The sequence below is a fragment of the Eubalaena glacialis genome, chromosome 1 (assembly GCF_028564815.1).
Source record: "Eubalaena glacialis isolate mEubGla1 chromosome 1, mEubGla1.1.hap2.+ XY, whole genome shotgun sequence".
In the NCBI taxonomy this organism is placed as follows: Eukaryota; Metazoa; Chordata; class Mammalia; order Artiodactyla; family Balaenidae; genus Eubalaena; species Eubalaena glacialis.
Window position 1 is genome coordinate 167,436,102 of NC_083716.1, and position 21,265 is coordinate 167,457,366.

Below are 21,265 nucleotides of genomic sequence, written 5' to 3' on the forward strand. Positions count from 1 at the left end.
TTGGGTCCAATCCTGCAGGGACCCAAGCGCAGCCTCGGGGGACTAGCCCCCAAGGGGGAAGCTGGGGACCCCGCAGAAAGTTCGCGCGCCAGGCCCCAGTAGGTCCCGGGAGCCGCCGCAAGCCTGGGCTGGGAGGGGCGCGGGAGGCGCGGCCCGGGCTGGCGCGCGAGAGGAAGGTGCCTTCGGGAACACGCGCAAGGGCGGGGATTCGCGCTGCCAATGAGGCCCCGGTGTGGGCCGTGCGAGGCGGGGGGACGGGCTGGAGCGCAGCCTTAGCTGTGGCAGCTGCGGGAGCAGCGGCCGCCTTGGGAGCTGGCGGAGAGGCAGCCGCGGAGCGCAGAGCTGGCCGCGCCCCGAGGCCCGGCCCTAGCGGTGGGGAACCGCACCGAGGAGCTGGAAACTTTCCCGGTAGGTAACTCCCGCCGCCCTGGCGCCGCCGCCGGCCTCCGCGCGTCCCGGGCAGCGCCAGCTGCTGCGGTACAGAGCGGAGCGGGGGTCTCGGGAGGAGGAGAGGGTGATGGGAGAGTGGAAAGGCATGTGGGAAAGTTTCTGGAGCCTCCCTGCCCCCCCTTCGCTGGGCACACCCGGGAGCTTTCCGGGGATAGGCACGAACATGTTGGGCGCCTCGGGCCTCGGTCCTGGCGGCTCTGAAGAATCGGTGCCTTCCCTTCGCCTCAGCTCCGCGCCGGACCGAGCCGGCCCCGGGCGGAGCTGGGGTTCGGGGTTGCCGGGAACGCGCGGCGGCACGCTGGAGTTTCTGGACCACCTCCGCCCGGCGCGTCTCCGCGCCCCCTTTCCCGCCTCCTCTGTTGCCTTCGGGCTTGGCAAGGGCCTGGGCTGCGCCTGGTACCTGGGGTTGGGGGAGGAGAGGAAGAAGCGCGCCTGGCACCGCGGGGTCCAGGGCGCCCCCGGAGGGTAGGTGAGCGTGGGTCGCGAAGTTGACGGGTGAACTTAAGCCTCGGAGGGAGTCATATTGCCCCACTCTGGGCTGAAAGTATTGCTTCGCTTCCAAGAACACTGCGATGAGTATATCCACGTTCTTTTTTGGGGGGTGGGGGGGTGAGCTAGGATTAGACCTTGAGGGAGAGTGAGAATTTGTTTCAAGATTGTGTATCCCCCCCCGTTCTTGGAGACTGAAGAGTGCTCACTTCTTTGGGGGGACTTATGTCAGGGCGCTCGTTCTTCCTGCCGGACTTTGGGGTGCGGGCGCGCAGCGCTGTGGGTGTGACGGGCTCCCCGCTTTGGCGCGGCAGCTTTCCGGAACGGCTGGCGAGGAAGGAAGCCCCAAGGCATTGTGTGCCGAGTTTGCAGACAGAAATGTCTCTGGACCGGCGTTCTCAAAACTTACTTCACTTATTGTGTAAGGCTCCGGGAGGAAATGCGGCGGTGGCCAGGTAGAAATACGGCGCCGCGGCCAGGGCTTCGGAGGACGCCGGGCTCGGCGACAGTCTACCCCTCCCAACCCCCTCCAGCCCACTGTTGGCAGCCCCAGATCCCCGTGTCTCGAGGGATGGGACTCGTCTCGGTAGCGCTGTTCCCTGCTTGAGTCAACTCCGGGAGGTTAGGAGGGCACCTTCATCTTGAACTTGACCCTAGGAGCATCGCCGTCTGGGCGGGTTACAAGGTAAAAGGAAGCTGAATCTTCCCGTGGGATGGGCCTCAAACTCTGGCATGGAAAGAAAGTGACTGGTTAAAAATCTTTGAGGAATGGCCTTAGGACTGCTGAGGTCGTTAACTCCAAATGCCAGACCATCAGACTGAAGAAGTTAATGTGTTTGGAGGGGGGTGGGGATAGGAGAGGAAAGGAGAAACCTGGTGAGTTGGTACAGAGAGTTGGTATTTCTGCGTAGTGGAAATGAAGGGAGTCTGCATCTCTGATTTCACCAGATCCGCTACTCTCTCTCTCTCTCTCTCCCTTTTTTTTTTTCTTTCCTTCCTGGGTCATCGTTATTCCTGCCAGCCTGGCACTCCTGGGATGGGGGAGGGGAAGGAGAAGAAAGCAGTTGGGAAGCTTCCCTGGCCAGCTTGGAGGTATTTAAGATCTGCTACTAGGAAGATTCCAGGATTTTAACAGCTGCTTTTTGATTGCTGGGAATGAAAGAATTTATGAGCCACCGAGAGATGTTCATTATAGTGGTAGTCTGAATGTTTTACTCATCTAAGCTACTGAAGATCTCACAAGGGACGTCCGCTGGAGTATGCCAGTTTTTGCAAAATTTGTGTCAGCCAGAATGCTTGGTGGGTGTCAGTCAGAACTCATCGTAAATATATCCTGGCGGTATTAAGATGAAAAGTATGTGGGAGTGAAGGAAATATGGTATCTGACATCCTTCAGGACTTCCTCTTAGGGTTGCTCCTGTTACCTGCCAAGTGAATTCGGTCCAGGCTTCCGGATTGTTGTGATTTGACAATAAGAGATGGGAAATAGTGTCATCGATTTTAGTGGAGGCAGGAAAGTCCAGAAATAAATTTAAGGTCAGTTTTCATGACCCTGTCTTTCAGCTGTGATACCACAAACTTAACTTTTACTGGGACTTGGGAGCCATGGTTTTCCTGCTTTTTTGGTTTAACCACCAGAATGTCTAAATTATCATAATTTATGTCCATCGTGGAACTAAAACATAACTGATTCATAGTCAGCCTTTTTCTGCTTCCCATAACAGCCTGTAGAAAAGAACATTTCGTCTCTTTAACCACACACAATTTATTTGGTGCCATAGTGGGTTTTTTTTTTTTTTAAACATCTTTATTGAAGTATAATTGCTTTACAATGGTGTGTTAGTTTCTGCTTTATAACAAAGTGAATCAGTTATACATATACATATGTTCCCATATCTCTTCCCTCTTGCATCTGCCTCCCTCCCACCCTCCCCATCCCACCCTCCCCATCCCACCCCTCTAGGTGGTCACAAAGCACCGAGCTGATCTCCCTGTGCTATGCGGCTGCTTCCCACTAGCTATCTATTGTACATCTGGTAGTGTATATATGTCCATGACACTCTCTCACCCTGTCACATCTCACCCTTCCCCCTCCCCATATCCTCAAGTCCATTCTCTAGTAGGTCTGTGTCTTTATTCCCGTCTTGCCACTAGGTTCTTCATGGCCTATTTTTTTTTTTTCCTTAGATTCCATATATATGTGTTAGCATACTGTATTTGTTTTTCTCTTTCTGACTTACTTCACTCTGTATGACAGACTCTAACTCCATCCACCTCATTACAAATACCTCCATTTCATTTCTTTTTATGGCTGAGTAATATTCCATTGTATATATGTGCCACATCTTCTTTATCCATTCATGGACACTTAGGTTGCTTCCAGGTCCTGGCTATTGTAAATAGAGCTGCAATGAACATTTTGGTACATGACTCTTTTTGAACTATGGTTTTCTCAGGGTATATGCCCAGTAGTGGGATTGCTGGGTCGTATGGTAGTTCTATTTGTAGTTTTTTAAGGAACCTCCATACTGTTCTCCATAGTGGCTGTATCAATTTACATTCCCACCAACAGTGCAAGAGGGTTCCCTTTTCTCCACACCCTCTCCAGCATTTATTTTTTCTAGATTTTTTGATGATGGCCAATCTGACCGGTGTGAGATGATATCTCATTGTAGTTTTGATTTGCATTTCTCTAATGATTAATGATGTTGAGCATTCTTTCATGTGTCTGTTGGCAATCTGTATATCTTCTTTGGAGAAATGTCTATTTAGGTCTTCTGCCCATTTTTGGATTGGGTTGTTTGTTTTTTTGTTATTGAGCTGCATGAGCTGCTTGTAAATCTTGGAGATTAATCCTTTGTCAGTTGCTTCATTTGCAAGTATTTTCTCCCATTCTGAGGGTTGTCTTTTGGTCTTGTTTATGGTTTCCTTTGCTGTGCAACCATAGTGGGTTTTTGATAGTGGGTGATTGAGGGCACAAATCTAAAGACAATGGAATTTTCTCGATTAAATTGTTCATTTTTAGGCAACACCCCCCTCTGAGTTGCTGATTAATTCTTTATCTCCCAGGAACATTAAAATCAGTATCCCTGGGCTGTTAGAACTGTAATGCATATTATAATGATGCCTGCCAGCATAGCTGGAGGTTCATGTTATGTCGATGTTTCCATTAGACATTTCTAACCCAATTGTAAAGGTTTTTGTCTGGGTTGGGTTACAAGTAGGCTGTGAGTCTCGTAGTCAGAGAGATGGCTTTATTTTTTATCTTTCTGATGAAAAGTTTCTTTAACTTGTAAGTTACAGGAGTAAAGTTTACAAAAGCAAAATAAAGCAGAAGAAATATATGTATTGCTGGGGAGAGATTTGTTTTAGTTCCTAGGATAGCTTTGTTTTGAACCGTCCTTTAAAATGCATATTTCAATGGTGGAAAAACTAGAACCTCTTCCCAACCTCCCACCAGTTTACAAATGTTGTCTGTTTACTAGGCTCTTAAGCCTTTCTGGGCCTTAGTTTTCTCATTGTTATCATCCCTGTAATGGGATTACCTTTCAACCGTAAAGTTCTGTGACTATCCAATAGTTTGAGAAATGTAGGCATTCTGGAGCCAGTGCTGTAATATTAGAATAGTACTTTGGGGTTTGTAAAGGGCTTTACTTACATATTTTATCCTTAAATCCTCAGTTAAGTAAACTGAGGCGGGACAAGTTAGATCGGTTTGCTTGATATCATCTGTAAACGGTGGAGGTGAACTTGAACCTAGGTTTTCTGATTCTCCCTATTCCCACCCCCATATCTCTCTTTATTCATGGAGTCACAAGTGAATTGGCTAAAACTTGACAAACAGACTAATGTTAATATGTGGCATTTCATTTATGAGTTATTCGGGTTTCAGAACCCCAGGGTTAACATCTATGCTTTGATGTCAGAGATTAAAAACAGTTCAGTAATAATGGTAATAAAACTTTCTTCCCAAGAGAGTTTCAGAAATTCACATACCTCAAACTAATCATTTGTTTATTTTCAACTTCTTTTTTATTAAGTAGGCTTCAGGGTCTAGTGCGATTTATAATCCGGACTAGTAACCCAGACAGCATTCTTAAGGAAATCACTTCTCAAATCTGTACATCTTTTTTAAAATAAGTAATGAACATATCATTTGCCTTTCTTCTTGGTATCTCTCAGCTGAATTACAAAGCCTGGATAAATGTCCCAATTTTGGTGACATCCTTCTTGGGCTCTTTCTACTGATGTCTGGGTAAGTCTGATTTTGCAGCACTTTCTGTGCTAAATAAATTCTTCCCTTATGCTATTGGCTTAACGGTAAAGAAGTAGTAGGCTGCAGGTGACCCATTTTCACTGTGACTCTAAATGTTTGTACTGTGTCCTGCTTGCCTATTTAAGAGCGCTGAGTGCAACTTGACACTTATCTGGAAGCTGGTATGGATTTTCTTTAAAAGGTTCTAAAATAAAATTATGTGCTAAGCTATAGGCTCTTTTATGTCTGAGCAACCTGTTCATCTTCAGCTCTTTAAACTTATTCTCAGAAGACCATCTTTTTAAAATATTAAGCAATGGGGTTTAAACCTCAGGAAGAGGATGCATCAATGAGTTCTGATTGTCTGACTATAAAATAAAAAGGCTGCCATTTTCAGGTGTGCGTGGAGAGACAGTGTTATGAAGCAGTATTTGCTAATGAAGTTGGGAGACTTGGTTATCAGTGTAACAGAAGGGGACAAGAGCAGCAAAGCAGAAGAATGCCTTCTGGTTTTTTATTATGAGGAGAATGGATTTTGAAGGTTCGTGGAGGACTTTTGATAAAGAAGGCTATCGGGAGACGTTATCTTGTGCAGTGTCGAAGGGGTTCTGGTTTGGGTTGGCTGTGTTACTGATGAGGGATGCCTTTCTAGGGTAGATGTTGTCTTTAGGGGCTCCTGCAGGTGTGTGTGATCAAGGAGAATATTCTGGAAAGAAGAGTCATATAGGTAGGAATGTCAAGGACAAGAAAAGTGTTGCAGAGGGATGGCATAGTCCCTGAATTTTAGCACAGATTTTGCCACTACCATGCAGGAATTTATTAGTAAAAATCTTCCAGTTGCAACTATATAGATGTGAACCCAGGATGTTCAGCCGTACAGCCCGGAACCACAGTGACTCACCACTCACCACCCTCCCTGCCACACCCAGAACAGAGGCTTATTACCTCTGTGAGTTGGGGTCGGAGTTGGGGAAGTCTCTAAGAAACACTTGGCTGTGACCTTTCCATGCATGTATGCTCATGCAAAAATGGGATCTTCTATTACGTGTGCTTTTGAAGAAATATGTAAAAGATTCGACACACAAGGGTGCATGTAATGTATCTGCACAGTTTAGAGTACAGTATATACTTATGTGATGTGTTTTTTCTCCTGTCATATCAGTACATTCTTCTTTGACACTGTTTTAATGGCTGTTTAGTAAATCCATTACATACATTACTATAATTTATTTTAACCAGCCCATTTTGACATTTAGGTGTTTTGGAAAGAAATATCTCTCAGGCTATCAGAGCCCTTTGGTTCAGATGTGATTTACTCATCATTAAATCACAGGGCCCAATAACAAATAAATTAAGAAATCATAGGGCCCAGCACTCAGGGGTACCTGGCTGCTGGTACCTTCAAAACCTCTCATCATCAAGAAACTGACTCTTTGTTCTTAGTTCCAATTTGAGAAAACCCTGGAGAGAACCCAGATTGGCCTGATGCCAGCCAAAGGAGAGTTACGGTTGGCAGTCCCCATTAGACCCACAAGATGGGACTGTGGGGAGACAAAGTATCCCACAAAGAAGGGGGTTATTATTAATGGAAGAGAGAGGGAGCTGGATAAACAAAAAGAGCTCTCTGTCTAATGCAGGGTATGTTTCCAGAAGTGGTATTGATGGTCATAACAACATACCAATATGCCAAAGAATGTGAACATTTTTAATGCTCCTGTGATATATACCCTATAGTCTTGAGAGTAGTAGACTTTTCCACACTCTGTGGGGATTTGAATTGCTGTGTGCACAGGCACTTGTGTAACAGGGTATTGAATTACTGCAAAAAACTCAGAAGTTGGTCATTATTCCCATGTAACCCATTATACTCCCCTCTGTCTGCCATGCTTTATACTAAATTACTTGGGATTAGTAACATCAATTCTTAATGTTTATTGAGTGCTTGCTGACTCTGAACTAGATGATTGAATTTTAAAAATTCTGTGGAAATGAAACAGCATTGTTCTTTCTTCACCCACTGTCCTACATACGTAGAGTGCTGTGGCAGGGATAGTTTCTTGCCCGTACCTCAGCATTCCCCATCCTGGTCCTCCCTTCCTTCTTGTGGCTTAAACCAACAACCCTTTATTTGCTTGGGATTCAGAAATTGGAGCTGGGTTCAGCAGGGTGGCTTTTCTGCCTGGGTCTAGGCTCACTCATGCTCTGGTGGTTACATGATTCATAGCAGGGGCCCATTGCTGTAAGAATTTACCACATTGCTTGATAACATAATCCTGCTTTTGATTAGTTTTCCATTGCCCATGTGTTGCAGGGTAAGTTGGATGTACCTCCGGTCCCAGGGAGTGCATCTTGATTAAGCCAAGTCAACTTTAGTAACACCATACCTGTTGCTAGTGACTGGTTAATGAGTAAGTGTGTGACCAACTATTGGGTCCCACCATATTGAGAACCTAAGATTGTCAGCACAATAAAACAGGTTGACACTCTGAAAATCACAGAGTACAAAGATGGAAGGGGCCTAAGACCACAGGGACTTTTTTTAGCTGCTGAATTAACCAACCCTAAAACCACTGTGACTCAGAACTTCTTATGTGGGAAAATTTTTTTAATTATTGTTTGAGGCAGTGATCTCCAAAGTGGAGTGTGCCAGACCATCCAATATGGGAAGAAAGAAAATACTAAAAGTTTATCTAGAAAAAAAATAAGCTTTATTAATATTTAATAGGTGAGTTGACACTGGTTGGTATATCTGAAAGTCTTCTTGTCACTTAGGTTATAGAAGGTCGCCTGAGGGAAGAGGAGGCATTTTACAACCTAGTGGAATTGACAGTGGTACCCTCATTCTTATTCTTTTTTAAAAATTGTGTATGGATGTGTATTAATAAATGCAAATAAACCTAAGAATACTGTTTGGATCATTCTCATCCTTTAAAGAGTTTTTGATGGATGTTTTATAATGTACACACTATATTAGTATACACATGTAATTCATAACTAGTGTTTTAATTATGTATAAATTATTGGGGTACATGTTTAATTTTTTTACTGTTAGGGCTGCATGATCAAAAGGTTTTGAGACCCCAGTTTAAGTCACTTATTGTCCCTTATTGTCACGTAGTTTTTGTTACTTGCAGCTGAAAGCACTGTAGCTAATGCAAGGACAGGTAAGAGCCCTGGCTGTTCCCCTTTTATTCATAGGTTTCAAGATTCTCTATGGTCTGATTTGTAACTTTCTTTACCACACCCACTTGTCCTCCCTGTGTCTCTGCCACTGAGACTGTAACTGTCCTACTTCGTTTCAGTTTTGCCTCTGAGGAGGCTGTCCTTCCCTCCCCCCACCACTGAAACTTTCATTGTCCTTCAAGGCCTAGCTTAAGTAAATATTGCTTTCTCATTCACATTTTTCTGATTTCCCCCTTCTGCCTGTAAATGGTTCCTTCTATTTAATCCCCCCAGCACATTGCTTGTACATTGATTGTAATGTTTTTCTCTTTTTGTCTTTTATTAAAAAGTCGTTTGCCTGCTTGCTTTGCCTATGGGTTGTAGGCTTCTTGATGGTTGGGGTCCTGGCTTGCCTTAGTCATTTTTTAAAATTGCTTGTTTCCCCTTCTGGGAGAAAGGGAGGCAGGCAGACAACCCGCGGTTGTTAAACACTGCTCTATGCTATTTACCATGGGGAGGGTCTCTCTCCCCCAGCCCTTGACAACCTTAGGAGGTGGAGAGCGCCATGTACGTGTGAGGGATCTGAGAGCAAGGAGCACACATGGCCAAGACAGGAAGATCCAGGATCCAAACCAGGGTCACTTTATTCCAAAGCAGTTTTGTCTGCCCTCATATGTGTTGCCTGCAGTTACACATTGTCCTTCTTTTATGTGGGAACACTGGCATGGGTGAAAATGGAAAGCTCCATGGGATGATGCTACAAAAATACTACTGGACCATTCTAGGCAGGTGTAGTGAGTTCAAAGGAGAGTCTACTCTCCTTGTGGAATAATAGGAAAGGCCTGGAGGATGATATATATGAAGATCTAAATGCCGATGGACAGTTAGCTGTCTGCAAGTACCCCCAAGCAAAATCATGTGTGATAGTCCCTGTGGTAGGGTCTGGCCTGAGCATCCCCACTGAGAGACAGGAGGTGAGGGACACTACACTGCTCAGCTGAATCAAATTATTTATGCCGACATTCTCTCCATGGTAAGGATAATTGAGGGTTGACAGGTTGTCAGCTTTCAAGTTGAGCCATGTTAGATATATGTTATGATGGAAAACAGGTGTCTCTCCAGGGTTTTGAGGGTCAGATGACGGAATGTATATGAAAGGGTTTTGAATGTTGTAAATTACCTCCTAGATGCCAGGGAGACATCAAATTTGATTCTTTCCTTGTAGTAGTGACTTCTAACTTAGATTTCTTTGTTAGCCATTTTTGTGTTCTTTTAAGTGAATTTCCAAAGGATTTTTTAAAAGTATTGGGGAAGAGGACACAGTTTTTCTCAAATGAACTACAGATAATTCAAAGCTTGCTATAAAGCTTTTAGCCGTGGAGTAAGTAGAATTTGTGGTAAGGTGAATTCGTCTTGGGATTTAGTTGTTCAAGTACCCATAGGATCCGTTTATAAGAATGGGACCACTTCTGGTGCATAAAGATGGAAATCTGGGGGTCTTTGAGGTAAGTTATTAGGAACCCTAAGTACCACCTGAAGGACTGTGAAAGAGTTTTGATTTGAGGTTATGTTTTGTTCTGTTTTGTGTTTTTTTTCTGTGAAGCCAGTTAACTTATTTTGAGGAGTCTCTGGAGAGGGTTTGGGGAGGGACCCTTTGAAATATCTCAAGATACTTTTGAAAGTGAAAACTAGGTGTGGTTTGAAACTTAAGGATTTGAAATCTATTCCATTGTAGATTTCCAAGAAAGTGGATGGGAATAAGTAAAATTTAAGTCCATTTGAGGGAAATTTTCCAGTGGCAATTTCATATTACAGAAAGAGTATGACATAAATTAAAGCATGTTAACTTAAAGAGTAAATATAATAATTTATAGACTCAAAAGACAGAAAAGGTGAGCGGCTCCTAAGTTGCAAATAGATGCAGTTGTGAATATTTGATTATTCAGGATTCTTGAAGCTTGCACGTGACTTAAGAGAACCTTACCTCAGGGTGGTTTATCTAGATAAGGCAGCAGTTCCCAAAATGGGTTCCACAGAAATGGATTCTCAGGAAATTAATAGACATTATGCAGGGAAGCAAGGTTTTATGTTCAAATAAGCAGGAAGATCTGGGTTAACAAAAGTAAAACAGGTGTTTTTGTTTTTAACTGCAGGACTTTTGAGCATCCTTATTTCTAATGTTCATTCTCAATCTCCTTGAAGGGAAACAGAGGAGTTAGTATTTCCCAAGTGCACTGAATTGTAGAAGCTTTTTTTGCAAAGCATCTTTTAGCGAAAAGACAATGTTGGATTAATTTGCCGAAATATTTTAAAGCAAATCCCAGGCATCATATAATATCACCTGACAAATTTTAGTATGCATTTCTAACTAAGGACTTAAGGACAAAAATCACCACCTCATTATCACTTTTAATAAAATTAACAGTAATTTCTTACTGTTATCTAATTGTCCTCCAAATGTCATTTGTCACCATTTCTGGTTTTTGGAACCAGGATTCAGTCAAGGGTTACATATTGCACTGTGGGTTGTTGCTTTTGTCTCTGTAGTTTTTTTAAATATAGAAAAATGCTATCTTACGACCTCCTCCCTCCCTCTGCTGGCTTTCAGCGGAGAACTTGTAGGATGTACCATATCTGAATTTGTTTCCTTGTGTTGGTGTTTACCTTGTTCGTTTGTGCTCTGTATTTTCTGTAAACTAGAGGCTTTCCTTTAATCTAAAGGCACGTTTAGATTCAGGTTAAATATTTTCACAAGAATAGGTCCTAGACTGTGCTTTTTTCTCCTTATGATTTGGGAGCAGGCAATTTAATTTAGCAATTCATAAGTCGCTTTCTTTAAAATATAAAGAAGTAATGGGGGCTTCCCTGGTGACGCGGTGGATAAGAATCCGCCTGCCAATGCAGGGAACACAGGTTCACGCCCTGGTCTGGGAAGATCCCACATGCCGCGGAGCAACTAAGCCTGTGCGCCACAACTACTGCGCCTGCTCTCTAGAGCCCACGAGCCACAACTACTGAGCCCACGTGCCACAACTACCCAAGCCCGTGCGCCTAGAGCCCCTGCTCCGCAACAAGAGAAGCCACAGCAATGAGAGGCCCATGCAATGCAACGAAGAGTAGCCCCCGCTGGTGGCAGCTAGAGAAAGCCCACGCGCAGCAACAAAGGCCCAAAGCAGCCAAAAATAAATAAAATAAAATAAATAAATTTATAAAAAAAAAAGAAGTAATGGCTTAGAGTTTGTTTGGAAATTTATTAGTATATCGTGGGGGAGGGGTGCAAGTTCAATTTATTCCAGTTGTGGTTGGAAACACCATGGTATTCGGAATAGTTGGCCTGGTTAAATGGGTATAAGTTCTCAGTATATCTTAAGACTATAAACCATGTGACTCTTGGGTAAAATGGCTTGAGTGTTAAACATTTCTGGTGGTAGAATTTTATTCAGAATGACAAGTTACCTGAGTTATAATGGTAAAACACTGTTCTATAAAGATTTATTTCTAAATACATTAATTTAGGAATATGCATTAATTCTACCTCTATTCGATAAATTTTAACAGAATATTTTTCTGATAAATGCTTATGCTGATTTGAAGTACAGCCATAAATCTAAATACACCCTCAGGGTGATAATTTTATATGTATATTGTCTTGGAAACCCAGACATGTAAATAAAAGTTCGTATCATAACTGACTTTGCTAACTTGATTTGATATTTAAGTTTTTTCCCTTGATATCTTTCCAAGTGCTTGTTGTATGTCTGGGAAAAATCAAACTTAAAGGCGTTTTGTATGTCTTAATGAAGAATAGCATGGTATATATAGAGTAGCTTTGATGGACGGAAGCTATCATTGGCAGTTCCCAGCATATTCTTATGTTTACTGCTTAGTGGGCAGGGATACTATTTTATACATTACAACTTGCCTGTAGTGAATAATAAGGTGCCTTGGACAGAGTAGTGCTTTGTACCTATAGTAGTACACTAAAAATATACACATATACACTGCTTTTTTCTCCTCCTTTTTTAAAAATACAAATATATAGGAGATAGTGAAAAAAGCATGATCTTTGAAGCCAGATGAACCATGGGTAGTTTACTGGACCTCTGTCGCTTTGTCTGTAAAATGGGATAGTAATTCCTGTTTCATAGGGTTCGTGCCAAGACTAAAGGTGAGAACCTACACAAAATATCTTAGCTGGCCAAAAAGTTCGTTCGGGTTTTCTGTAACATCTGACATACATAGCTATACATAGCAGTGTGCTTGGCTCATAGGTGCCCAAAACAGGTCCTTTACTCCCTTCTCCTCTTAACCCTATTTTTATTTTTTAACATTTTATTCATTTATTTATTTATGGCTGCATTGGGTCTTCGTCGCTGTGCGCGGGCTTTCTCTAGTTGCGGCGAGCGGGGGCTACTCTTCGTTGCGGTGCGCGGGCTTCTCATTGCGGTGGCTTCTCTCCTTGCGGAGCAGGGGCTCTAGGCGTGCCGGCTTAAGTAGTTGTGGCTCGCGGGCTCTAGAGCGCAGGCTCAGTAGTTGTGGCGCACAGGCTTAGTTGGTCCGCGGCATGTGGGATCTTCCCGGACCAGGGCTTGAATCCGTGTCCCCGGCATTGGCAGGCGGATTCTTAACCACTGCGCCACCAGGGAAGCTCCTTAACCCTATTTTTAAATTCAGCTTTCTGGATCAGTAATTGAATGGAAGTTTCGGTTTGTTCTGAGGCTTTTAAAAATTGCTAACTTTAAGGTAGTTGTTACAGAAGTCCAGATAAGAGCTTGATTTCAAGATAACCTTTATGCATCATTTCTCAGTTGCTTATATTAAAACAATTAGACGTTTATATGAAATGTTTTGAACAAACAAGTGGGACATTTTTAGATGGTAATATATAGAGGAGAAGGAACCAGAGAATAAAATGGGTATTTTATTATTGCCATGAGGATGAAAGTCAGTATTTATTTACTAAGCCTGTGAGAACATGAGATGCTCCGCAGACTTATGTAGAGTTCTGCTGGAGTGCGGTTTAGAGTAAGCAACTTTATTTTATTTAGATGGAGTAAGTCTGTAGTGCCAGACTCAAGTCCTACGTGTGGTTTATTTATGAACAGGGCCACCACCAACGTGGAGCGCAGTCTTCCCTGCAGAGGAGAGGCATCGGTGCTTCCCTGAAGGGCCCCGGATCCTCACGAGGGGGGAGGACTCTCTTTACTGGCTTGTGCACTATTAAAGACTCATGGAAAGGGAGAATTAATACATCCTACGTTTTGAACAGCAGAAGTCAAGGAACAGCTTGGAGGCTGCTTAAATAGGCATTTATGGGTGAAGCAAGATACGTTTTCTTCTATCAGGTGTTTCTAAGTCTTGGGGCATTTGGCTTTGTGAATGGCTTGTGGAAGAAGAGGTCTCAGGAAGACAAGGGCGCAGCTGCTCCCTGCCCTGGTAGTACCTGTTCTCTGAGAATGACCTTGATTCCCTAAGGCCACTCAAGTTCAGCTGCACTGGAGCTTTTTTACACTTTTTTTTTCCTGCCGTGAAGTAACAGTTTGTTTATCCCTTCCTTTCTGAAATGTTTTGTTTAAGCAAGAAGGACTCCTTAAATTGTCCAGCTCCACATACCAAAAGTCAAGCCAGGAGGAATCAAAGAGCGTGATTGCCCCTCCCATCATGGAAACAGTGATGAGATACCATTTTTAGAGGGATAGTGATTGAGTTCTAAGCTGATGGGATTTATAGGCATTTGACCTTGACAGGGCTTTTTTTTTGCTTTCTTCATTAAAAGCAGTCTTAGCTAGCTCAGAGAATATAATATCCTTAGGAGTTTTAGAAGTAAAAAGTTACCATGAAGGTGTTAACTGTTTGACAAATTAGAAACTGTTTTCACTTGTCAAAGGGTGGCGGAAGTCTTGCATTAATTTTTCCAACAAATATTTCTTGAGGGCTGTCATTGTGCCCTTCTGAGTTTGAAGCCCAGCTCTGTGTCAGTCTGAGGAGACAAGTGCATGCAGAGTACAAATGTTAGAGAGACACGTGCGCAGCGGGAGCCAAGAGGAGGAAGGGGAGGAGGAGTTGGGGCTGGGGAAGGCTTCAGGGAGGAGGTGGAGGATGCCTAGCACTTTGCCAGGTGGGGAAGAGAGTGAGGGGCTTTCTATGAAGGGAGCCTGCTGAGCAGAGGCTGGGAGGCATGAAAATACAAGTCATGTTTGGGGTGTTGTTACTAGAACAGATGGTGCCTGGCATTTGGGTACAGTGGCAGGGAGGGGAGAGCCAGATTGCAAAAGGCCTTGCTTGCCAGGCAAAGAAGTATGGACTTGATCCTGTAAAGCCAGCGATAGCTGTCAAAGGTTTTAAAGCGGGGAGATGATGAAATCAGAGCCGCGTGTTGGAGAAAAGCTTGGGTGGCAGCAGTGTGGAGGAGAGGCTGGCGTGGGGACAGATGGGTGGCAGGGCTCTCTGTTATGAGGCTTTAGAAGTAGGTCAGGTGAAAGATGATGTTCGAGGCCTGAGTTAGCGGGAGGAAGAGTATGAAAGTCAGTTGAATACCTTTTAACGTGGATTTAGGGTGCATTAGCTCATATAACATTCGCAAAAACTTCTCAGAGTGCTGTTGTCGTCATCCTCGTTTTGCAGACAAGGAAACGGGCTCAGCCAAGATTTGAACTCAGGTTGCCAGTCCTCTGTCACCATGCTTTTAGAACAGGGATGAGAACACAGAACGTGTGCATGGGGAGATGATTTTTGCAGTGGAGTGGAAGCTGCTTCCAGAACAGAAAAGGAATACTTGGCAGCTGACTGAAGGTAGAGAGCAAGGCTGCTTCCAGGCTGGGCAGCAAGCTGGGGACGATGAATGATACCGGGAACCGAGAACTCTCTCGGGACGGGAGGGGCAGGTTCAGGGCCCCTCTGGGATACCCAGCTGGAAACGCCCAGTGGGCAGTAGGAAATTTGGTTCTGGAAGCAGCATCCCCGCCTCCCTGTAGAAACTCCTTCACGTTCCACAGAGTAGAACTTCTGTGGGTGGAGATGGGTAACAGCTCCTACTCCTGTAGCCCCTAGTTCCAAGCAGGATTGTGCTACACATAGGAATCACCTGGGGCACTTACTCTGAATGCACATTTCCAGGCCTGCCCGCAGGTGGTATTTCAGTAGGTCTGGAGTGGGGTTTGGCAACTACATTTGTATCAAGACCTTGGGGTGAGTGAGGAAGGGTGCAACAGGATCATACTTTTGAGAATGTTTGGCTGTGAATGGTCTAGGCTGTCTTTTAATTTTACTTCTATCACAGAGCTTTTGAGAGCTCTTTAAACAGCATGATGCTGATCTCTGGTGAAAAGCAACACCTAGGCAAATTGCTTGTTTTTAGGAACTTATGTACATTCATATTTAATTCTGCTAAGGATGCTTTTTAGTTATTTGGATTAATACTCAAAAGTAGCAAGCCCTCAAAATTAGATTTGTTTTTGCCTTTTAAGTGGACCTTTGGCAAGAAATTTCTAGTGAAATTAGTTTCTGAGTATTTTTCTTGCTCTTGAAAAATAGGTTGGAGGAGGGAACCTGGGATGTAGAGAGTGAGGAATAATACCATGGGGTTCTTGGTTTGCCTGGGTGTGGCCTAGGTTGTCACAGACGAAAAAGTCACTGAATGGGGATCTGATGTACAGCATGGCGACTATAATTAACAGTACTATATTATAGATTTGAAAGTTGTCAAGAAAGTAGATTTTAAATGTTATCACCACACACAGACGCAAGTGGTAATTATGTGAGGGGATGGAGGTATGAACTAACCTTAATGTGGTAATCATTTTGCAATACTATATATGTGTGTCAAATCATCATTTTGTGTGCCTTAAACTTACATACATATCAATGATATCTCAATAAAGCTGGAAAAAAAAAGTCACTGAAAGGGACTCAACTCTTTGAAATCTGGGTTTTAAACCCAATCAACCCACTGGTTATTACACTATTTGCTTGTTATTAGTCCTGACCCCAGCCTGGATCCCTCTCCCCTTCTTCTCTGTCAGTTGGGTCTTTTTTTTTTTTCTATTGAGATAGAATTGACATGTAACATTATATTAGTTTGAGGTGTGCAACATAATGATCCAGCATTTGTAGATGCTGTGAAATGATCACCACAGTAAGTCTAGTTAACATGCATCACCACACATAGCTACGGTTTTTTTTTCCCTTGTAAGGAGAACTTTTAAGATCTATTCTCTTGACAACTTTCAAATATACAATACAGTATCATTAACTGTAGTCACCATGCTGTACATTATATCCCCAGGACTTATTTCATAACTACAAGTTTTACCCTTTGGCCACCTTCACTGACTTCCCCCCCTTCCCTCCCCCCAGAGCCCCTCCACCCCCTACCCCTGTCTTATCTTTTTTTAGTACATGAGACTTAGAAGCCAGACAGACTGGGTTCAAGTCCCAGCTCAGCCCCTTAACATCAGTGTGACCCTGGGCGGATTACCTAGCCTCCCTGAGCTTGTTTTCTGTGACTTTGGAATGCTGGTACTTTTGAAGGTTGTTTTGGGAATTGAGTGACATGGGTCCAAACACCTGGACCTAAACCCAGCCATACTCCCTAACCATGGGAGGGAGGGTGAGGAGTGGAGATGTGCTTCAGTCAGCACACCGCAAGTGCCTACTCACTGCACTGGGCAGTATATTCAGGGCTGACTGCACAGTGCGTTTCTTTACAGCCCTTACCTACCTTATTCCACCTTTCCTCCAGAGTCAGGAGGCATTCTTGTTTGGGTGTAGCTGATGATAGGCGAGAAAGGGTTTTTGGTTTTTGTTTTCAGCCTGTGTGTCTTTTTTGCTGGTGTCTGGTTACCCTTGGGATAAGTTTTGCTTCTTTGTCTCCCCTAGTGAACAGGGTTTGGGTTCATTGACTGCTGCTGATTGGTTCATATTTCTCCTGTGTGGGAGGGGAGGAGCTGCCTCCTCTGGTTTTCCCACCTTTGCTAAATGCCATTTACTACTTCCTGTGTTAATTAGGGGGCTTCTCAGTTGCCTTTCCTTAGTCCCCATCCTGGTGGAGGGAACGGGAGGGGGTCCACTTGCACTCTGGTTGATTTCTTCAGTCACTGGATAGATGCCAGTGAGCCCTTAACTTTGTGCCAGTTCTGTGGTAAGTGCTTATTCTTAAATTACCTACTTTCATTTTCTTAAAGACCTTAAGAGGAAGTAGGTATTCTTACGCTGCCCAGTTTGGAGGGTCCGCATCCGGCCCCAGGTCTCATAGCAGGTTAACAGGACCCTGGTACCTACTCCTGCAGTGCTGCCCTTCTGTCCCACCTCTTGCCCATGATAGGTGTAGCTATCTGTCAGTGCAGAACCAGTCAACTTTTAAATCCTTTAGGAGTGCTCGTGCAAAGGTCAGTTTTAGTAAGTGGTCTGGAGACTTAGATGGTGCAGTATTGGGGAGTGCGGAGAAATTTGGGACAAACTAGCAGTGCTCACAGGGAGAGCAAGCTGGTGGAATTAAGTGGGGATATTGCAGCTGCTTAAGTCTGCTTGTTCTCATTTTGAATGGCTCCTGAAAGACTCAGCCTGGGTGTGCTAAGTGCGTATTTGTGGATTCTATAGACAAGATTTACTTGTTCATAACCCTTTTGTTGTTTTGCCATTTTAGTCCCACATTATAGATTGCTTTTGGCTGACTTCTTTTGGAGGGGGGAACCACAGTGCCCTTAGATTATCCACAATGTTAATTAACATGTCCTACCCTTAGGGACTGCTCATTTGACCTCTTCACTTAACTTGCAGCATCCAAACATGTAGAAGAAGAGCATAATGGAGAGATCAGTGATTCTGGAGTAAAGTAGACTTTGTTTCAAATTTCAGCTCTCCGTTAATGCCCTTGGACAAATTTCTTAACTTCAGGGCCCTCAGTTTCTTCATCTGTAAAATGGGGATCATTGTACCCAGTGAGAAATAATGTTCGTACAGTACATCTTGGTAGGGCTTGGTACCTACCAAGCCCTCTTACCAAGGTAAGAGGTGTTCAGAAGTTTCCGTATTCATTTCAGCTTGATTCAACGGGTATTAAATACAGTTAGTGTGCTAGACTTTGTACTAAACTCCAGCAGTTACAGAGATCAGTAAGAGGTGGTTTCTGTCCTGGGGAACTTAAATTCTAGTGGTCAGGGCTGATGCATATACATTCATCATGAGGCGGTTAGGTGCCAAGACCCAGGCTAAGGCAGGAACCGAGCACAGGAGCATTTCCTCTGCCTTGAGGGCTGGGAAATCCTTTCCTTCCTGAAGGAGGTTATGCCCAAGCCCTGACTTAAAGGACTGAGTAAGAATTAACCAAGCAAAGGAATGTGGGATGGGTTGCAGCCAAAGCAACAGCATAAGCAATGGATGGACGGAGTATCTGGGAGAAGTGTATGCAGCGTGGGTTTGGCTGGAAGCAGGAAGTACAGGGAAAGGAGCCCCGAGAGCCTGGTGTCTGTGAAGGTGCTGGTGGGCCTGGTATGCTGGCTGAAGGGCTTAGAAGACATAAAATTTGCTAGGATGGAGAATCCAATGTAAGGGAAAAGAATTATGTAAATAGTGGTTGCTAGTTTTGTCAGACATTTTCATAGTGTAGAGTCTGATAAATTCTGGTGTGCCCATACAGTAAAGTGATCTGCAGATGTTAAAAGAATGAGGTAGGTTTATTTGTGCTCTTAAGGAAAAACTTACAAGAATATTACTAAATGAAAAAAAAATGCATTGGGCATCTTTGGAAGTGTATATGTATTAATAATCGACTACTTATTGCCTGTGGGAGGGAGCTGGGGGGCTGGGATAGACGACAGTCTTGCATTTTACTGCAGACCCTCTTGTACTGTTTGGCCGTTTTCCCACATGCACGCATTTCTTTAAAAAAAAGAAAATACTGTAAAGAAATGACTGATGCTGTACATTATCAGGTGAGCTGGAAACCAAGTGGCAGAGTGTAAAAATAACTTGTGTTAGTGCACTGTAATGCCATTATGTGGAATGTTAGATTATTTCATGCTCTGACAGTAATACCATTCATGGGGGGTTTTAGAGCGTCCCACTTTCACATACATTATTTCAGTCAGAATTAATCACTTCCATCTGTGCTCTCCTAGCAATTAAAATATTTTAAGAATTATAAATGTTAAATGATGCTCTGTAAAGTTTGGGAAAGGGGAGAAAAGAATATTATTTGTTTAATGCAACATCCATGACTTTATTCCCTTGCTTTCTTTGCATATGCCTTTGTAAAAAATATAATTGTAACTAAAATATACATTTACTTAGAGGCTTTTCTGTCCACTGTGACTTCATGCGTTTTCCCAGGTGTTGTGTTGTTGTTCTCCTTGCCTTTTTGGATGGCTGCTATTTTGTGGTACACCGTGACTCATTTACCCGTGGCCCCTTGAATCACTCACGCTCCTGTGTGCTCTCCTAGCTGTGCTGGTTTTCTGGGTTGATGTTCATCTTTCCTAGACCCTTGGAGCTGGGGTGGCCTCTTGTCACCAGTGCAGGGCATAGGGAAAGTGCTATTTTTGAAGGAATGGAGGTTCCTTTTGGGCTTTGCAGCAGCATTTTGAGATAGAGATGGTAGATATGGGTAGTTTACAGCCAAGGAAAGAGACTCGGTAAGCAGTCTTCCCAGAGTCACACAGCAGCTACCTATAAGTGGCTGAATTCAACCTTGAATTCAGTTCTCCTAACCCCAGCCCAGCAGTCTTTCTACTGATCATGAAATCAGAATTTTCAGCAGGTTTTGCTGGGGGAAGAGATGGTTGGGTTCCATTGAGAGTAAGTGAGTGAACAGGTTTTTGACTTTTGCAAGAAATTTAGTTGCTCTACTGTGTGTTCTGGTGATGGGTGAACTGGGTTCAAACCCCAGTAGCATCTTTGACACAGTGTATGGCCTTGGGCAAGTTAATTAACATATCTGGGCATTAGTTTCCCATCAGTTAGACTGCTGGATGGGGGACCTACCTCCACAGGGTTATCCTAATACACATAAACCTTTTAAGATGGCACCTGGCACAGGGTAGGAGCTCACTAAATGCTAATAGAACTTTTTTTCCTGATGGTTTGATGAAAAAGAATAATACCAGTGTTGGTAAGGGTGATGGGGAAATGAGTACTGTCATACAGTGTTGGTAGAATAAATGGGGACATCTCTTCTGGAGGGTAACCTGTCAGTGTGCTAATTTAAAGCATGACAACTCTTTGACCCAGAAATTCCAGCACCGGAAATTTATACTAAGGAAATAATTGTACAAACACATAAAGTTATATAGATTTTCATTGCAGTACTGCTTAATAGCAAAAAAAAAGTGGGAAAACCAAATGTTTACCTCGAAAGGAGCTTGGTGAAAACTTGGTCACCCGTACAATGGAATAACGAGCCCTTTTGTACATGGTGAGGGGGGAGCTGAGTGGAGTGGTGTGGAAAGATGTCTTCTGTCTACTGTTAAGTTGAAAAATAGACCACAGAATAGTATGTATGCTGTAATCACATTTATGCTTTTTTTTTCCCCTTCAAAGTATGTATTATGTAACTGTTTGACACATTTAAGGGTCTACCTGTACTATGTACAGGTTCTAAGCTGGGCCCCTTTAAATGTGTTTGTGTACATAGAAAACAAGTGTGGAAGATCTTTGGATGGTAGGGTTGACAGTTTTCCTTGGTTAAAAAATTACTTTATACCATATTTTTCATTATTTGTTACTTTTACAATCTGTATTTAAAAAAAAAATCTTCAAAAAAATAAGAACATCAGCATTTCCTTTCTCTCCACTTCCAAATTTCAACCCTTAAGCTTTCTTGTTAATTAAAAAAATTAATTACTAAAGTTTTATTCTGGTTTGCCTAAAGAGAAGACATTGTCTTTTGTCCTGAATTGCTTTTACTCTGTAACA

General features: G+C 43.4%; 1 protein-coding gene across 6 annotated transcripts in view; it reads left to right on the forward strand.

Moving 5' to 3' along the window:
- The first annotated feature begins 284 nt into the window (after positions 1 to 284).
- The window catches only part of TANC1 (tetratricopeptide repeat, ankyrin repeat and coiled-coil containing 1), a 235,033-nt gene continuing 214,052 nt past the window's right edge, over positions 285 to 21,265 (forward strand). For all 6 annotated transcript variants that reach the window (XM_061184053.1, XM_061184097.1, XM_061184083.1 and 3 more), the window contains exon 1: positions 285 to 408. The gene's annotated coding sequence lies outside the window, so the exon portion shown is untranslated. The remainder of the gene's footprint in view (positions 409 to 21,265) is intronic.